Raw genomic sequence first — 13,983 nt, forward strand, 5'->3', positions numbered from 1 at the left:
GAGACGGGAGGTTTTACCGACATAGCAGAGCCCACATGGACTTTAATAATGTAAATAACATGGGTGGTGGAACACGTAATAATGTCATTTATTTGGAACCGTTTTCCTGTGTGTGGTGGCAGAAATATTCACACGTCATAATATTGTTGCACTGTGCGCATCCTCTGCATTTATACCTACCATTTGGTAGAGGGCGTAAAAGAGCTTGGCTGATTTCTTTTGTGGCTTGCAGTTGGCGTGAACCAATTTATCGCGTAAATTACGACCTCTCCTATACACAATGCGTGGTGGATATTTAAATTCAGCCGGCAAAGCTGGGTCCGATGATAAAATATGCCAGTGTTTCTTGACCACACCTCCCACTTTTCACGAATTCAAAGTATATGTAGTTGTGACCATTACGGAGGGTTCTTTAGCGGGTCTTTTTTTGTAGCAGTTCATCTCGTGTTTTTTCCAATGCCAAATGATGAGCTTCATCCACACATTGTGCCGAACAGCCTCTAAAAACCTCATGCGCATCTGCTGCTTTTTCTAGATAATCCTCTGTGGAGTGGCAGATACGGCGCAGTCTGAAAAACTGGCTTCCTGGAAGTCCTCTTTTTAATGGCTCAGGTGGAAGCTGTCACCCGCAGTCTGAAAAACTGGCTTCTTGGAAGTCCTCTTTTTAATGGCTCAGGGTGGAAGCTGTCACCCGTAATAGAGTATTTCTGTCTGTTTCTTTTCTATACAGAGTTGTAAACAAGGTTCCATTTGATTTCTCAATCCACAATATGAGATAATGAACACGTTGAGTGTCACGTTCAATAGTGAATTTGAGATTAGGATCAATGTCATTGAGTAGTGCCATAAATCTGACAGTTCTTGTTCAGTTTCTTCCCATATACAAACAATGTCGTCAATATATCGATACCACTCAGGACTTTATTCAAAAATGGATTCTCGTTTTCATTATTAACAAACGTTCTTCAAAAAGACCCATATAGAGGTTAGCATAGCTCGGAGCAAATGTAGAGCCCATCGATGTTCCATTCGTTTGGAGGTAGTATTCATCATCAAACCTGAAATAGTTATACGTCAAAACATATTCAGCAAACTCTAGAATGAAGTTTGTTGGTGGATATTCATTAGTATCTCTGTCTCCCAAATATGTGCTAGTGCTGCCAGCCCCCACATGGGGAAGCTGGTATATAGACTCTCGACATCTAATGTGACCAAAATACAGTCTTCTTTTAACCCGTTATTGGTGAGATCCTGTTTATGAAGTCTATAGAGTCTTTTACATATGATGGCAATGATTGCACATGAGATTTAATAAAAATAGTCTACAAAGTTCGACAATGGCTCTAGAATTGAGCCTATTCTGCACCACTGGTCTGCCTGGATAGTTCCCTTGTTGTGTTTTAGGTTTGTGTCATTTCGGTAAAATGTATAAGATGGACGTATGGCACATTTGCAACAAAGATATTCATATTCAGGTTTTGAGATGAGGTTGTTTAATAGGGCTCCAGATTGGAGCATATATCCCTTTGGAACCACCTGTGTGGGATCAACACTCAGTTTTCTATAGAAACGTTCATTGCTGAGTTGTCTCTGAATTTCCTCTTTATATTTTTCATAGTCTAAAACAACCACAGCACCCCCTTGTCTGCAGGTTTATAACCAAAGATGAATCTTTCATTAATTCATTGAGTGCCAGTTCTTCTGTTCTAGTGAGATTCTTCTGAATGTGGTTTGTTTGTCTCCGTATATACTGACATGGCTTCTTGTTTGACTAACCTACAATGGGTATTAATCGAGGAGTTGTTAACCATGGGACAGAATTTGCTTTTGGGCTTAAAATGGTACCAGTTTTTGATGTGTTACTAGGCCCGAATCAGTGTTTTGCGGAAACACATGCTTAAGTTTAATCTTGCGAAAAAATTTAAACAGATCTACTTTCGTATCGAATGGTTTATCTGTACATGTAGGTACAAAAGAGAGGCCCTTAGATAAGACTGAGACTTGAGCGTCAGTAAGGTCTTTTTTGGAGAGGTTAATTACCGCGTCCCGCTGTAGCTCCGTATCCACGGCCTGTGTTCCTGGTCTCCTCTTCGACCGCTTGCCTCTCCTGCATCGTTTCTTTTCTTTCGTGGAGCCCTCTGTTGCTTCCGGGCTAAAAAAACGGACCGTGTGCCATGGTAGCTGGAGTCACTGTCTGTAGGGAATTCGCTCTCGGTGGATGCCTCTATGTCCAAGTTTCCATGTCCTTCCGCTGCTGCGTATCTGCGTCCCCCGATCAGTGGTGCATCCCTCCGTCGGCCTCTCCGTGCTCCTGTTCAGGTACTGAACTAACCAATCACAGCCCTCTCTACCACTCAGGTACTGAACTAGTCAATCACAGCCCTCTCTACCACTTAGGTCCTGAACTAACCAATCACAGCCCTCTCTACCACTCAGGTACTGAACTAGTCAATCACAGCCCTCTCTACCACTTAGGTCCTGAACTAACCAATCCCAGCCCTCAGGTACTCAATTTACCAGTCAAGCCCAATCACTGCGGAGAATGGGACAGGGGATCAGTTGAGTTAATAGTTCAAGGTTCAACTAATGAAGTTTGTCTCTGTGTTTCTGTGTTCCCAGATTGTAAAGGTGTTGAACCTGTACACTCCAGTCAACGAGTTTGAAGAGAGGGTGTCTGTTACCTTCATACGAACCATACAGGTATGACCTGTCTGTCTGTGTCTGTCTGTCTGTCTGTCAGTCAGTCTGTTTGCCTTTCTGTGTCTGTCTGTCAGTCTCTGCATATAAGTAACTGTAACTAATGTATATATTTTCTCTCTCCCTCTCCTTCGCTCCCTCTTTGTTTCTCCCTCTCTGTATCTCCATCTCTCTCTCTCTCTCTGTCTCTCTCTGTCTCTCTCTCTGTCTCTCTCTCTGTCTCTCTCTCTCTCTCTCTCTCTGTCTCTCTCTCTCTCTCTCTCTCTCTGTCTCTGTCTGTCAGACTCGTTTACGGGACCGCTGTGAGACTCCTCAGCTGTTGATGGACACTAAGATCATCTACCCAGTCACCTTCCCTTTCAACCCCTCCTCTCTGGCCCTGGAGACTATCCAAATACCAGGCTCCCTCAACCTAGCCTTCCTTACCCGCGTCTAACACATACACGACTAATAGATAGGCTATACATAGGCATGCAATCACATGCATACACAAACCATTCTCTTCCTAACACATCCAAACACTTACATACAGTACACACACACACATACACACGCTCAGCTTCCACCCTACGGTAGTCTTTATGTCAGTAGTTGAAAGCCCATCCTCCTCCGCGTGTACAAATGCTCAACTCTAAGAGAATGCACCGCTACAGGCCACCTTTTCTCCTATCTTACCCCCTTTTACTAAGCTACACTCCCCACCTACAACCCCATTTAAGACCGAGTACCGTGTTCCCCCAGTCCTCTTTTCTCCTCTTTGTTCTCTTCTCAATAGTGTAGTGTTTTCTAGCAGTCCGGTTCTCCCATAGGAATGTATTACGGTACACTTAAGCTAGCTGTCCAGGGCTAGCATCACAGCTAGCTAGCTCCTTCAGCTAAGCTCAGCTAGCATCTGTTGTGTTATGATAGGATGCTAGCGCTTCTACAGTTATCTAGCTAGCATCAGTTTTGAGTACATCGTTATCTACTCACCCACTGAACACAGTCAAGCCAAGTGCAGTACCCATTGTCTGTACCATAATTTTATACATATATAAATACATATAAATATTAATATATATATATCACGCTAGGGTGTTTTATTTATTGCATTTATCTCACTCCCTTTCCTAGAATACGTTTTTCTTTGCASACAGAAAACATGGATACCATCGACATGTAGGCTTATCTCTCCAGCTTTCCAGACCGGAGAGAAGTATGGCCATGGAAAGACCACTAGAGTCCTGTAGTATTAGAATTATGTCTATAGCAGATGATCTATCTAGTCTCATTTAATTAGCACTATTTAATGTAGCTTTTTATTTGTTTAGCTCATGATGTATTGTGCTTTAAGATCTCTCTGCCGTAGCTTTGTCCTGTGTAACCTGCTTCTCTAGTAGATCTGCACTTTAGCACCGCTGGAAACAGGAGGTTGAAATAGAGGATTAGATCGAACGGGTGAGGTAGATACAGAGGTTGAAATAGAGGATTAGACTGGACAGAGGTTGAAATAGGGATTAGACTGGAACAGAGGTTGAAATAGAGGATTAGACTGAACAGAGGTTGAAATAGAGGATTAGACTGGAACAGAGGTTGAAATAGAGGATTAGACTGGAACAGAGGTTGAAATAGAGGATTAGACTGGAACAGAGGTTGAAATAGAGGATTAGACTGGAACAGAGGTTGAAATAGAGGATTAGACTGGAACAGAGGTTGAAATAGAGGATTAGACTGCGAGGGTTGAAATAGAGGATTAGATGGAACAGAGGTTGGATAGATGAGAGGTTGATAGAGATAGAGGTTAAGGGATAGCGAGGTTGAAATAGAGGTACTGGAACAGAGGTTGAAATAGAGGATTAGACTGGAACAGAGGTTAGATAAGGATTGACTGGACAGAGGTTAGAAAAGAGGATTAGACTGGAACAGAGGTTTGAATAGAGGATTAGACTGGAACAGAGGTTGAAATAGAGGATTAGACTGGAACAGAGGTTGAAATAGAGGATTAGACTGGAACAGAGGTTGAAATAGAGGATTAGACTGGAACGAGAGGTTGAAATAGAGGATTAGACTGGAACAGAGGTTGAAATAGAGGATTAGACTGGAACAGAGGTTGAAAATAGAGGATTAGACTGGAACAGAGGTTGAAATAGAGGATTAGACTGGAACAGAGGTTGAAATAGAGGATTAGACTGGAACAGAGGTTGAAATAGAGGATTAGACTGGAACAGAGGTTGAAATAGAGATTAGACTGGAACAGAGGTTGAAATAGAGGATTAGCTGGAACAGAGGTTGAAATAGAGGATTAGACTGGAACAGAGGTTGAAATAGAGGATTGACTGGAACAGAGGTTGAAAATAGAGGATTAGACTGGAACAGAGGTTGAAATAGAGGATTAGACTGGAACAGAGGTTGAAATAGAGGATTAGACTGGAACAGAGGTTGAAATAGAGGATTAGACTGGAACAGAGGTTGAAATAGAGGATTAGACTGGAACAGAGGTTGAAATAGAGGATTAGACTGGAACAGAGGTTGAAATAGAGATTAGACTGGAACAGAGGTTGAAATAGAGGATTAGACTGGAACAGAGGTTGAAATAGAGGATTAGACTGGAACAGAGGTTGAAATAGAGGATTAGACTGGAACAGAGGTTGAAATAGAGGATTAGACTGGAACAGAGGTTGAAATAGAGGATTAGACTGGAACAGAGGTTGAAATAGAGGATTAGACTGGAACAGAGGTTGAAATGAGGATAGACTGGAACAGAGGTTGAAATAGAGGATTAGACTGGAACAGAGGTTGAAATAGAGGATTAGACTGGAACAGAGGTTGAAATAGAGGATTAGACTGGACAGAGGTTGAAATAGAGGATTAGACTGGAACAGAGGTTGAAATAGAGGATTAGACTGGAACAGAGGTTGAAATAGAGGATTAGACTGGAACAGAGGTTGAAATAGAGGATTAGACTGGAAACAGAGGTTGAAATAGATAGAGGATTAGACTGGAACAGAGGTTGAAATAGATAGAGATTAGACTTGCAATAGAGGGCTAGACTGGACGAGTAGTTTAGATAAGTATGGGTATAAAACTATCAGGTTTAGACGGCTTCAGCTACTGTACTTGCTTCTCCACTTTAACTAAGTAGTTTGGTTCCAAAACCCCTACAGAGGACTCACTAACTCACACACACACACACACAACACACACACACACACACAACACACACACACCACACACACACACACACACACACACACACACACACACACACACACACACACACACACACAAGTGACTGTTGTTAAAAACAGAAGCACACTGGATCCTACATATCCACTACCACAGCGTTTCCCAAAACTATTGGTCGCGGCCACATGTGGGGCGCCTGATTTTTAAAAATGGGTGTTGAACAAAAATACGGTAAAACCGGCGCTTTGTTCATAGAACCAGGGTTTCGTCAGTAACCTCCGTAGCCTCTAGATACAGTTTGTAATAAACAGAGCGGTTTCTGTTTTCTTCCTACAAATGTGGCTCTATCTTTTAAACGGTTCAAGATACAAAATATTATGACCCATCACTGAAAGATAAGACTCTCAGGAACACGTATGTGTCTTCTGTTTCCCTCCACAATGGCCACAGGCCTCATTAGAACAGAGTGGACAAGACCAGGAACTAAATCAGCTAAAACAATAAGTTTACATTAGCGTTGGAGTCGTGATTTTTTTTTTTATATATCAAAATGGGGCTGCGGACAACAGTTGGAACTCCTGCAGTACCAACTACTACATATCTTCACTTCTAAATATCTACATGTCCTCACCCCAACCTTCTGTCTGCTCCACTCTCTGTACGTTATGATGGACAAGATCTGTAGGTATTCCTTTCAGTATTATAGCCTTGGAAAGGAGGTTGTGCGTGTTACTAAACCTGGTTACCACTGAGCCAGTCTGTTTTACTGTAGTTGCTCTCATAATCCATCGCATTTAGACTCAATATCAACCATGTTTTGAATCTTTTTCCCTCCAGGTTTACTCCAGAAACTAAATCACTTCTTTGTAGACAAAACTATTACATGCCCTGGCTACAGTCTCTACTCTAACCTACTCTAACTCTTACCCCCGTCTTTCATTCCCTACTAACCTACTCTAACAACTCCTTCACTGTCTCCCCAACCACCTCTTCACTGTGTCCCAACATCAGCCAAATCTGTTTTCATGGCTCTACTTTTAGAGAAATCAGCCATGTTGTTGCTCAGCACCAGAACGTGACCAGTAGAGGGCGACATTGGACACWAGGTCACATGACTGGCTTCTAGAGAACCAGACATTCTGCCAGATGTTCTATAGAATCAAAGAAGATCTACAAACATTCTATTCACTACTACTAAGGCCCTTCTAACCTCTCTGACTGGTCAACCGCTGAGGGACAGAAAGGATAGAACTACATTTATCATCATCGTTGCCTCTCTTCCTTACTTGTGCCATCAGTGTTCACCCATACCCTAACTGCTCATCAACCACCAACTTTATTTAACCATTAACCTTATTGTTTAACCTTCAACCTTATTTTACCGTGAATCTTATTATTTACCGTGACCTTTATTTGCCTACCAACCCTGACCCTTTGAACTTTGTTACCTGGCCTATAGAGACACGCGACTCAGAAAAACATATTATTATAATTACTATCATTGATGTAGGAGTCAAATTCATGTTTAAACTTGTTTTGTGATGCAATTTAATTAATAATCATATATTTATTATTGGGACCACCATGAGTGTATTGTATAAAAATTAAAAATGGCCTTTTTGTTACATTTTTGCAGCGTTGCATTTTAATGAAGGATTTTTAGGAATACGTTTTAGGTTGTTCAACATGTGTGTAGTGATACCAGATCTAAAATGCAAATCTGCATCTTGGACGATACTGGAAAATGATACTGGCAATACTGCAGGTTTTACCCTTGTGAATGTTTTAGAGCTGTTATTGATCATACATATAGGATGACTTCATTGTTACTCATGTTTGGGACAAAGCCTTACATATGTTTTTAAAAACACTATCATCTCCTGTCTTTGTCTGTCTGTTACACAACTACTGTTTTAAAAAGTAGCATTATTATTATTGAATGTTTTGACAAGTTGTCCTTAGATCTTATTTCAGAGGCTGGGATGGAAGGATTGTTTTGCTTTCTGTCTAGTTGCACTTTTTGAAATATTTACTGAACAAGTTTAATAAAYGCTGATAAAGTTAGCTCTGTCTGCCCTTAACCTATCTGATATGATTCTAATTTCTTTGATCATCATGTGGTCTATGTTCCTCCAGAGAGGTCATCTAGCTGTAGTCATTTACACAGTAGAAGGCTATAGTCTTAGTGACTATCCCAAATGGTACCATATTCACTAGATAGTGCACAGCTTTTGACCAGGGCCCATAGGGAATAGGGTGCCATTTGGTATGTACCCTTAGTCCATTTCTATGATTAGCCTTCTTTAAGCAGTGTAGATGTCCCGCTCTCCCCTTCCCCTTATAGTGTCCCACTCTGTAGATGCCGTGTGCCTCAGACAGGCTTGTTCATGTAGACACTCTGTGGTACGACCGGTCTTCACCTCATTTGAGATGTACATTTTAACATCTCCAGATGGTTCTTAAAATAGATACTTAAAATCTCCCTTTTTATGGTTTTGACAATTGAGGTCAATGCTAAAGTATCACATCAAGTCMCGACATCATCACTAMCCGACACATCTCATTGACCTAATGATCTGAAGACTTCATACAGTCCACCTGTGGTAGAGATGCTGAACTCTGCTCTTCTCCTCCATCTCCTCGCTTCTATTCACTTCTTTGTCCTCTCTCCTCCCGTGTGTACATCAGGAGAACTGGACTGTGTGTATAATTCCTGGTAGCTGTACTTAGTGAATGTGTTCACCATTAAGAAACTTGGAATACGTTTAAATTGTCAAACCCTGTAAAAGACAAATAAAGGAATTCAGCACTGAAAATATTTGTTTGTTTTTTTGTCCAAAGCCAAAAGCAAGCTGTGGTCATGAATGGGTTATGAAATAATAGCAGTTATTGTATTATTATAAACATTTATGCCATGGAATTTTAGCTTTAAGTTCATATAAAATACGTGAACTATTTCTGCCCTCAGACCGTTCAGTGGCTAGCTGACCTATAGCCTGAACAAGTAAACAGCCCTTACCACCAACAATAACATTTACCATTAGTGGATGTGAAACAATCTGACCTTGGACCAGTGATTAGAGACAGCTTCTATCCAGTCCTAATACTTTGGGCTTCATCCCAAATGGAACTTTATTCTTCTTTCTAGTGCACTACTTTTTGACCAGGCCCATCGGGTTCTGGACAATAGAAGTGCACTGTAAAGGGGATATGGTGCCATTTGGGACGTGGCCTGGTCTGTACCTGAGGGTAATACTGTGGCGTGGTCAAAGCCTTGGTAAGTAGCTTAGTGTTCCCTCTCTGTCCCTGGCCTCCAGTCCTCTAACTAACTAACGCTGGACAACACTGTCTCCTCAGGATAGCATACCGTCTGACAGACAAACCAACTTCCCTCATTAGGTAAGAACTATATTATACGTTTGTTATGATGATGTCATGCAGTTGTGTTGGAAACAGTTGGTCAGCTTTTTTTATATTTAAGGCATATCAGGTCTGTAAGCATGTACAATATGAGATTGACTGATTTTAAATAATGGCAAGGTGTTGACTTAGTTATAATTCAATATACATGGCCTTCAGCAATGTATTTAGGATATTACTAGAGAATTTGATAAACCACTGAAAAGCCATACATGAACTGTATAGGGCTTAGGGTTAGGTGGATCACTATCAGCACTGTAACACTAAAGCCTATTTCTCACTCTCTATTTTAAGCATGTGGCTAGTACAGTACGGAACAGTGTACAGTAGTATAGGAAGTTTGTGGGTACCATCCACTCCCGTTGTGCCCAAGAGCAAGGCACTCGCTCCAGCATAACCCCCACATAGCTCCAGGGGTGCTGCATTGTGGTTGACCTTGTGCTCCTCGGAAGTGTCTGTATGTTATGTGTTTCCGTGGTGTCCTGGGGGTTGGGAGCAGCGATCCTGCATTCCTAAGGCTACTGATCAAATAGTCACATGGCTAGCATATAAAAAAATATACTACATATCAACCTAGGATCAATGAGTTACCCAGCTAACTTACCTAAATATTTAGAAATATTCATGTTAGTTTTGTAAATGGGCATGGTCTCCTACTCTAATTTACTCAACAACCAAAAACACAAAAGCCGATCATAAGTAAAACAAATGATTAACCAGAAAACCAATAGTTATTTATCAAAGTTAGCTGGCTAACTTTTTGAACCTGCTTTGTAGTATATACCCCTCAGACCCATGGTTCAGACAATAGGCAGACAAGACAGGAACAAAAATGGCAATTGTGGGAGGAGCACAAGGTCAACCTGGAGTTATGTAGGGGTTATATTCTAATATAATCAAATGTTTCTTGTCAGATGTAAACAACAGGTACAGACTAACAGTGAAATGCTTACTTACGGCCCTTCCCATATAGCAGCAAGCGGCCTGCTCAACGGCACAATGGCAGCTACTAACTTCCTAATATATATAGTTCTATTTCTACAATTGTGTGTTTATCTCTAGAACTGTGTATGTCTTAAAGCCCACAATATAGTATAACAGTGCCTTTGGAAAGTATTCAGACCCCTTGACTTTTTCCACATTTTTGTTAGGTTACAGCCTGATTCTAAAATTGATTAAATAGTTTTTTCCCCTCATCAATCTACACACAATGCTCCATAATGACGTAGCAAAAACAGGTTTTATACATTTTTGCTCATTTATTTAAAAAAAATAATAATATCACATTTACATACAGTACCAGTCCAAATTTTTGACACAGGGTTTTTCAGGATTCCAGGGTTTTTTTTTATTTTTACTAATTTGTCACATGCGCTGAATACAACAGGTGTAGTAGACCTTACAGTGAAATGCTTACTTACAAGCCCTTAACCAACAAATGCTTTAAGAAGTTAAGGGGGGAGTGTTAAGGAAAAAATAGAAAATAAAAGTAACAAATAATTAAACAGCAGCAGTACAATAAGTCAAATTGCGGGGGCACCGGTTAGTTGAGGTAATTTAGGTAATATGTACATGTAGGTAGAGTTAGTGACTATACATAGATTATAAAACAGACAGTAGCAGCAGTATAAAAGAGGGGTCTGGGTAGCCCTTTGATTAGCTGGTCAGGAGTCTTATGGCTTGGGGGTAGAAGCTGTTAAGAAGCCTTTTGGACCTCGACCTGGCGCTCCGGTACCGCTTGCCGTGCAGAAGCAGAGAGAACAGTCTATGACTAGGCTGGCTGGAGTCTTTGTCAATTTTAGCGCCTTCCTCTGACACCGCCTGATATAGAGGTCCTGGATGGCAGGAAGCTTGGCCCCAGTGATGTACTGGGCCGTACGCACTACGCTCTCTAGTGCCTTGCGGTTGGAGGCCGAGCAGTTGCCATACCAGGCAGTGATGCAACCAGTCAGGATGCTCTCGATGTTGAAGCTGTAGAACCTTTTGAGGATCTGAGGACCCATGCCAAATCTTTTTCAGACTCCTGAGGGGGAATAGGCTTTGTCGTGCCTCTTTCACGACTGTCTTAGTGTGTTTGGTCCATGATAGTTCGTTGGTGATGTGGACACCAAGGAACTTGAAGCTCTCAACCTGTTCCACGACAGCCCGTTGATGAGAATGGGGGCGTGCTCGGGTCCTCCTTTTTCTGTAGTCCAACATCATCTCCTTTGTCTTGATCACGTTGAGGGAGAGGTTGTTGTCCTGGCACCACACGACCAGGTCTCTGACCTCCCTATAGACTGTCTCATCGTTGTCGGTGATCAGGCCTACCACTGTTGTGTCATCGGCAAACTTGATGATGGTGTTGGAGTCGTGCCTGGCCATGCAGTCATGAGTGAACAGGGAGTACAGGAGGGGACTGAGCATGCACCCCTGAGGGCCCCTGTGTTAGGATAAGTGTGGCAGATGTTGTGTTACCTACTCTTTACCACCTTGGGGCGGCCTGTCAGGAAGTCCAGGATCCAGTTGCAGAGGGAGGGGTTTAGTCCCAGGGTCCTTATCTTAGTGATGAGCTTTGAGGGCACTATGGTGTTGAACTGTAGTCAATGAATAGCATTCTCACATAGGTGTTTCCTTTTGTCTAGGTGGGAAAGGGCAGTGTTGAGTGCAATAGAGATTGCGTCATCTGTGGATCTGTTGGGGTGGTATGCAAATTAGAGTGGGTCTAGGATTTCTGGGATACTGGTGTTGATGTGAGCCATGACCAGCCTTTCAAAGCACTTCATGGCTACAGACGGGTGGTAGTCATTTACAGACGGGTCGGGGTCGGTAGTCATTTAGGCAGGTTACTTTAGTGTTCTTGGGCACAGGGACTATGGTGGTCTGCTTGAAACATGTTGGTATTACAGACTCAGTTTGAAAATGTCCGTGAAGAACACTTTCCAGTTGGCCAATACTGTCATCAAGGCAACGGTTGGCTACTTTGAAGAATCTCAATATAAAAAATATATTTTGATTTACTGATTTCATGTTATTTCATAGTTTTGATGTCTTCACTATTATTCTACAATGTAGAAAAATAGTAAAAATAAAGAAACCCCTTGAATGAGTAACTGTGTCCAAACTTTTGACTGGTACTAAGTATTCTGACCCTTTACTCAGTACTTTGTTGAATCACCTTTGGCACCGATTACAGCCTTGAGTCTTCTTGTGTATGACGCTACAAGCTTGGCACACCTATATTTGGTGAGTTTTCTCCCATTCTTCTCTGCAGATCCTCTCTAGCTCTGTCAGGTTGGGATGGGGAACGTTGCTGCACAGCTATTTTCAGGTCTCTCCAGCGATGTTCGATCAGGTTTAAGTCCAGGCTCTGGCTGGGTCACTCAAGTACATTCAGAGACTTGTCCGAAGCCACTCCTGCGTTGTCTTGGCTGTGTGCTTAGGGTTGTTGTCCTGTTGGAAGGTGAACCTTCGCCCCAGTCTGAGGTCCTGAGAGCTCTGGAGCAGGTTTTCATCAAGGATCTCTCTGTACTTTGCTCTCGTTCACCTTTGCCCCGATCCTGACTATTCTCCCAGTCCCTGCCGCTGAAAAACATCCCCACAGAATGATGCTGCCACCACCAAGCTTCACCGTAGGGATGGTGCCAGGTTCCCTCCAGATGTGACGTTGCATTCAGGCCAAAGAGTTCAATCTTGGTTTCATCAGACCAGAGAATCTTGTTTCTCATGGTCTGAGAGTCCTTTAGGTGGCTTTTGCAAACTCTAAGTGGGCTGTCATGTGCCTTTTACTGAGGAGTGGCTTCCATCTGGCCACTCACCAAAAAAACTGATTGGTGGAGTGCTACATAGCTGGTTGTCCTTCTGGAAGGTTCTTCCCATCTCCACAGAGGAACTCTGGAGTCACCTCCCTGACCAAGGCCTTTCTCCCCCGATTACTCAGTTTGGCTGGACGTCCAGCTCTAGGAAAAAGTCTTGGTGGTTCCAAACTTTTTTCATTTAAGAATGATGGAGGCCACTGTTCTTGGGGACCTTCAATGCTGCAGAAATGTTTTGGTACCCTTCCCAGATCTGTGCCTCGACACAATCCTGTCTCGGAGCTCTACGGACAATTCTTTCGACCTCATGGCTTGGTTTTTACTCTGACATACACTGTCAACTGAGGGACCTTATATAGACAGGTGTGTGCCTTTCCAAATCATGTCCAATCAATCAATCATTCAATTGAAATTACCACAGGTGGACTCCAATCAAGTTGTAAACACATCTCAAGGATGATCAATGGAAACAGAATGCACCTGAGCTCAATTTCGAGTCTCGTAGCATAGGGTCTGAATAAATAAGGTATTTCTGTTTTTTTGTATTTTTTTAATTTGCAACAATTTCTAAAAACCAGTTTTCACTTTGTCATTATGGGGTATTGTGTGTAGACTGCAGTGTTCTATTTGTAGTGTGTAATGCAGTGTTCTATTTCTAGTGTGTAATGTAGTTGTTTCTATTTCTAGTGTGTAATGTAGTGTTCTATTTTCTAGTGTGTAATGTAGTGTTCTATTTCTAGTGTGTAATGTAGTGTTTCTATTTTCTAGTGTGTATTGTAGTGTTCTATTTCTAGTGTTAATGTAGTGTTGTATTCTAAGTGTGTAATGTATGTGTTCTTATTTCTAGTGTGTAATGTAGTGTTCTATTTCTAGTGTTGTAATGTAGTGTTCTATTTCTAGTGTGTGT

At 41.9% G+C, this 13,983-nt stretch overlaps 1 pseudogene; it reads left to right on the forward strand.

Moving 5' to 3' along the window:
* LOC112078000 (unconventional myosin-Va-like) overlaps positions 1-4,118 on the forward strand; it is a 34,948-nt pseudogene extending 30,830 nt beyond the window's left edge.
* The last annotated feature ends 9,865 nt before the right edge of the window (positions 4,119-13,983 follow it).

The sequence above is a fragment of the Salvelinus sp. IW2-2015 genome, unplaced genomic scaffold (assembly GCF_002910315.2).
Source record: "Salvelinus sp. IW2-2015 unplaced genomic scaffold, ASM291031v2 Un_scaffold5135, whole genome shotgun sequence".
In the NCBI taxonomy this organism is placed as follows: Eukaryota; Metazoa; Chordata; class Actinopteri; order Salmoniformes; family Salmonidae; genus Salvelinus; species Salvelinus sp. IW2-2015.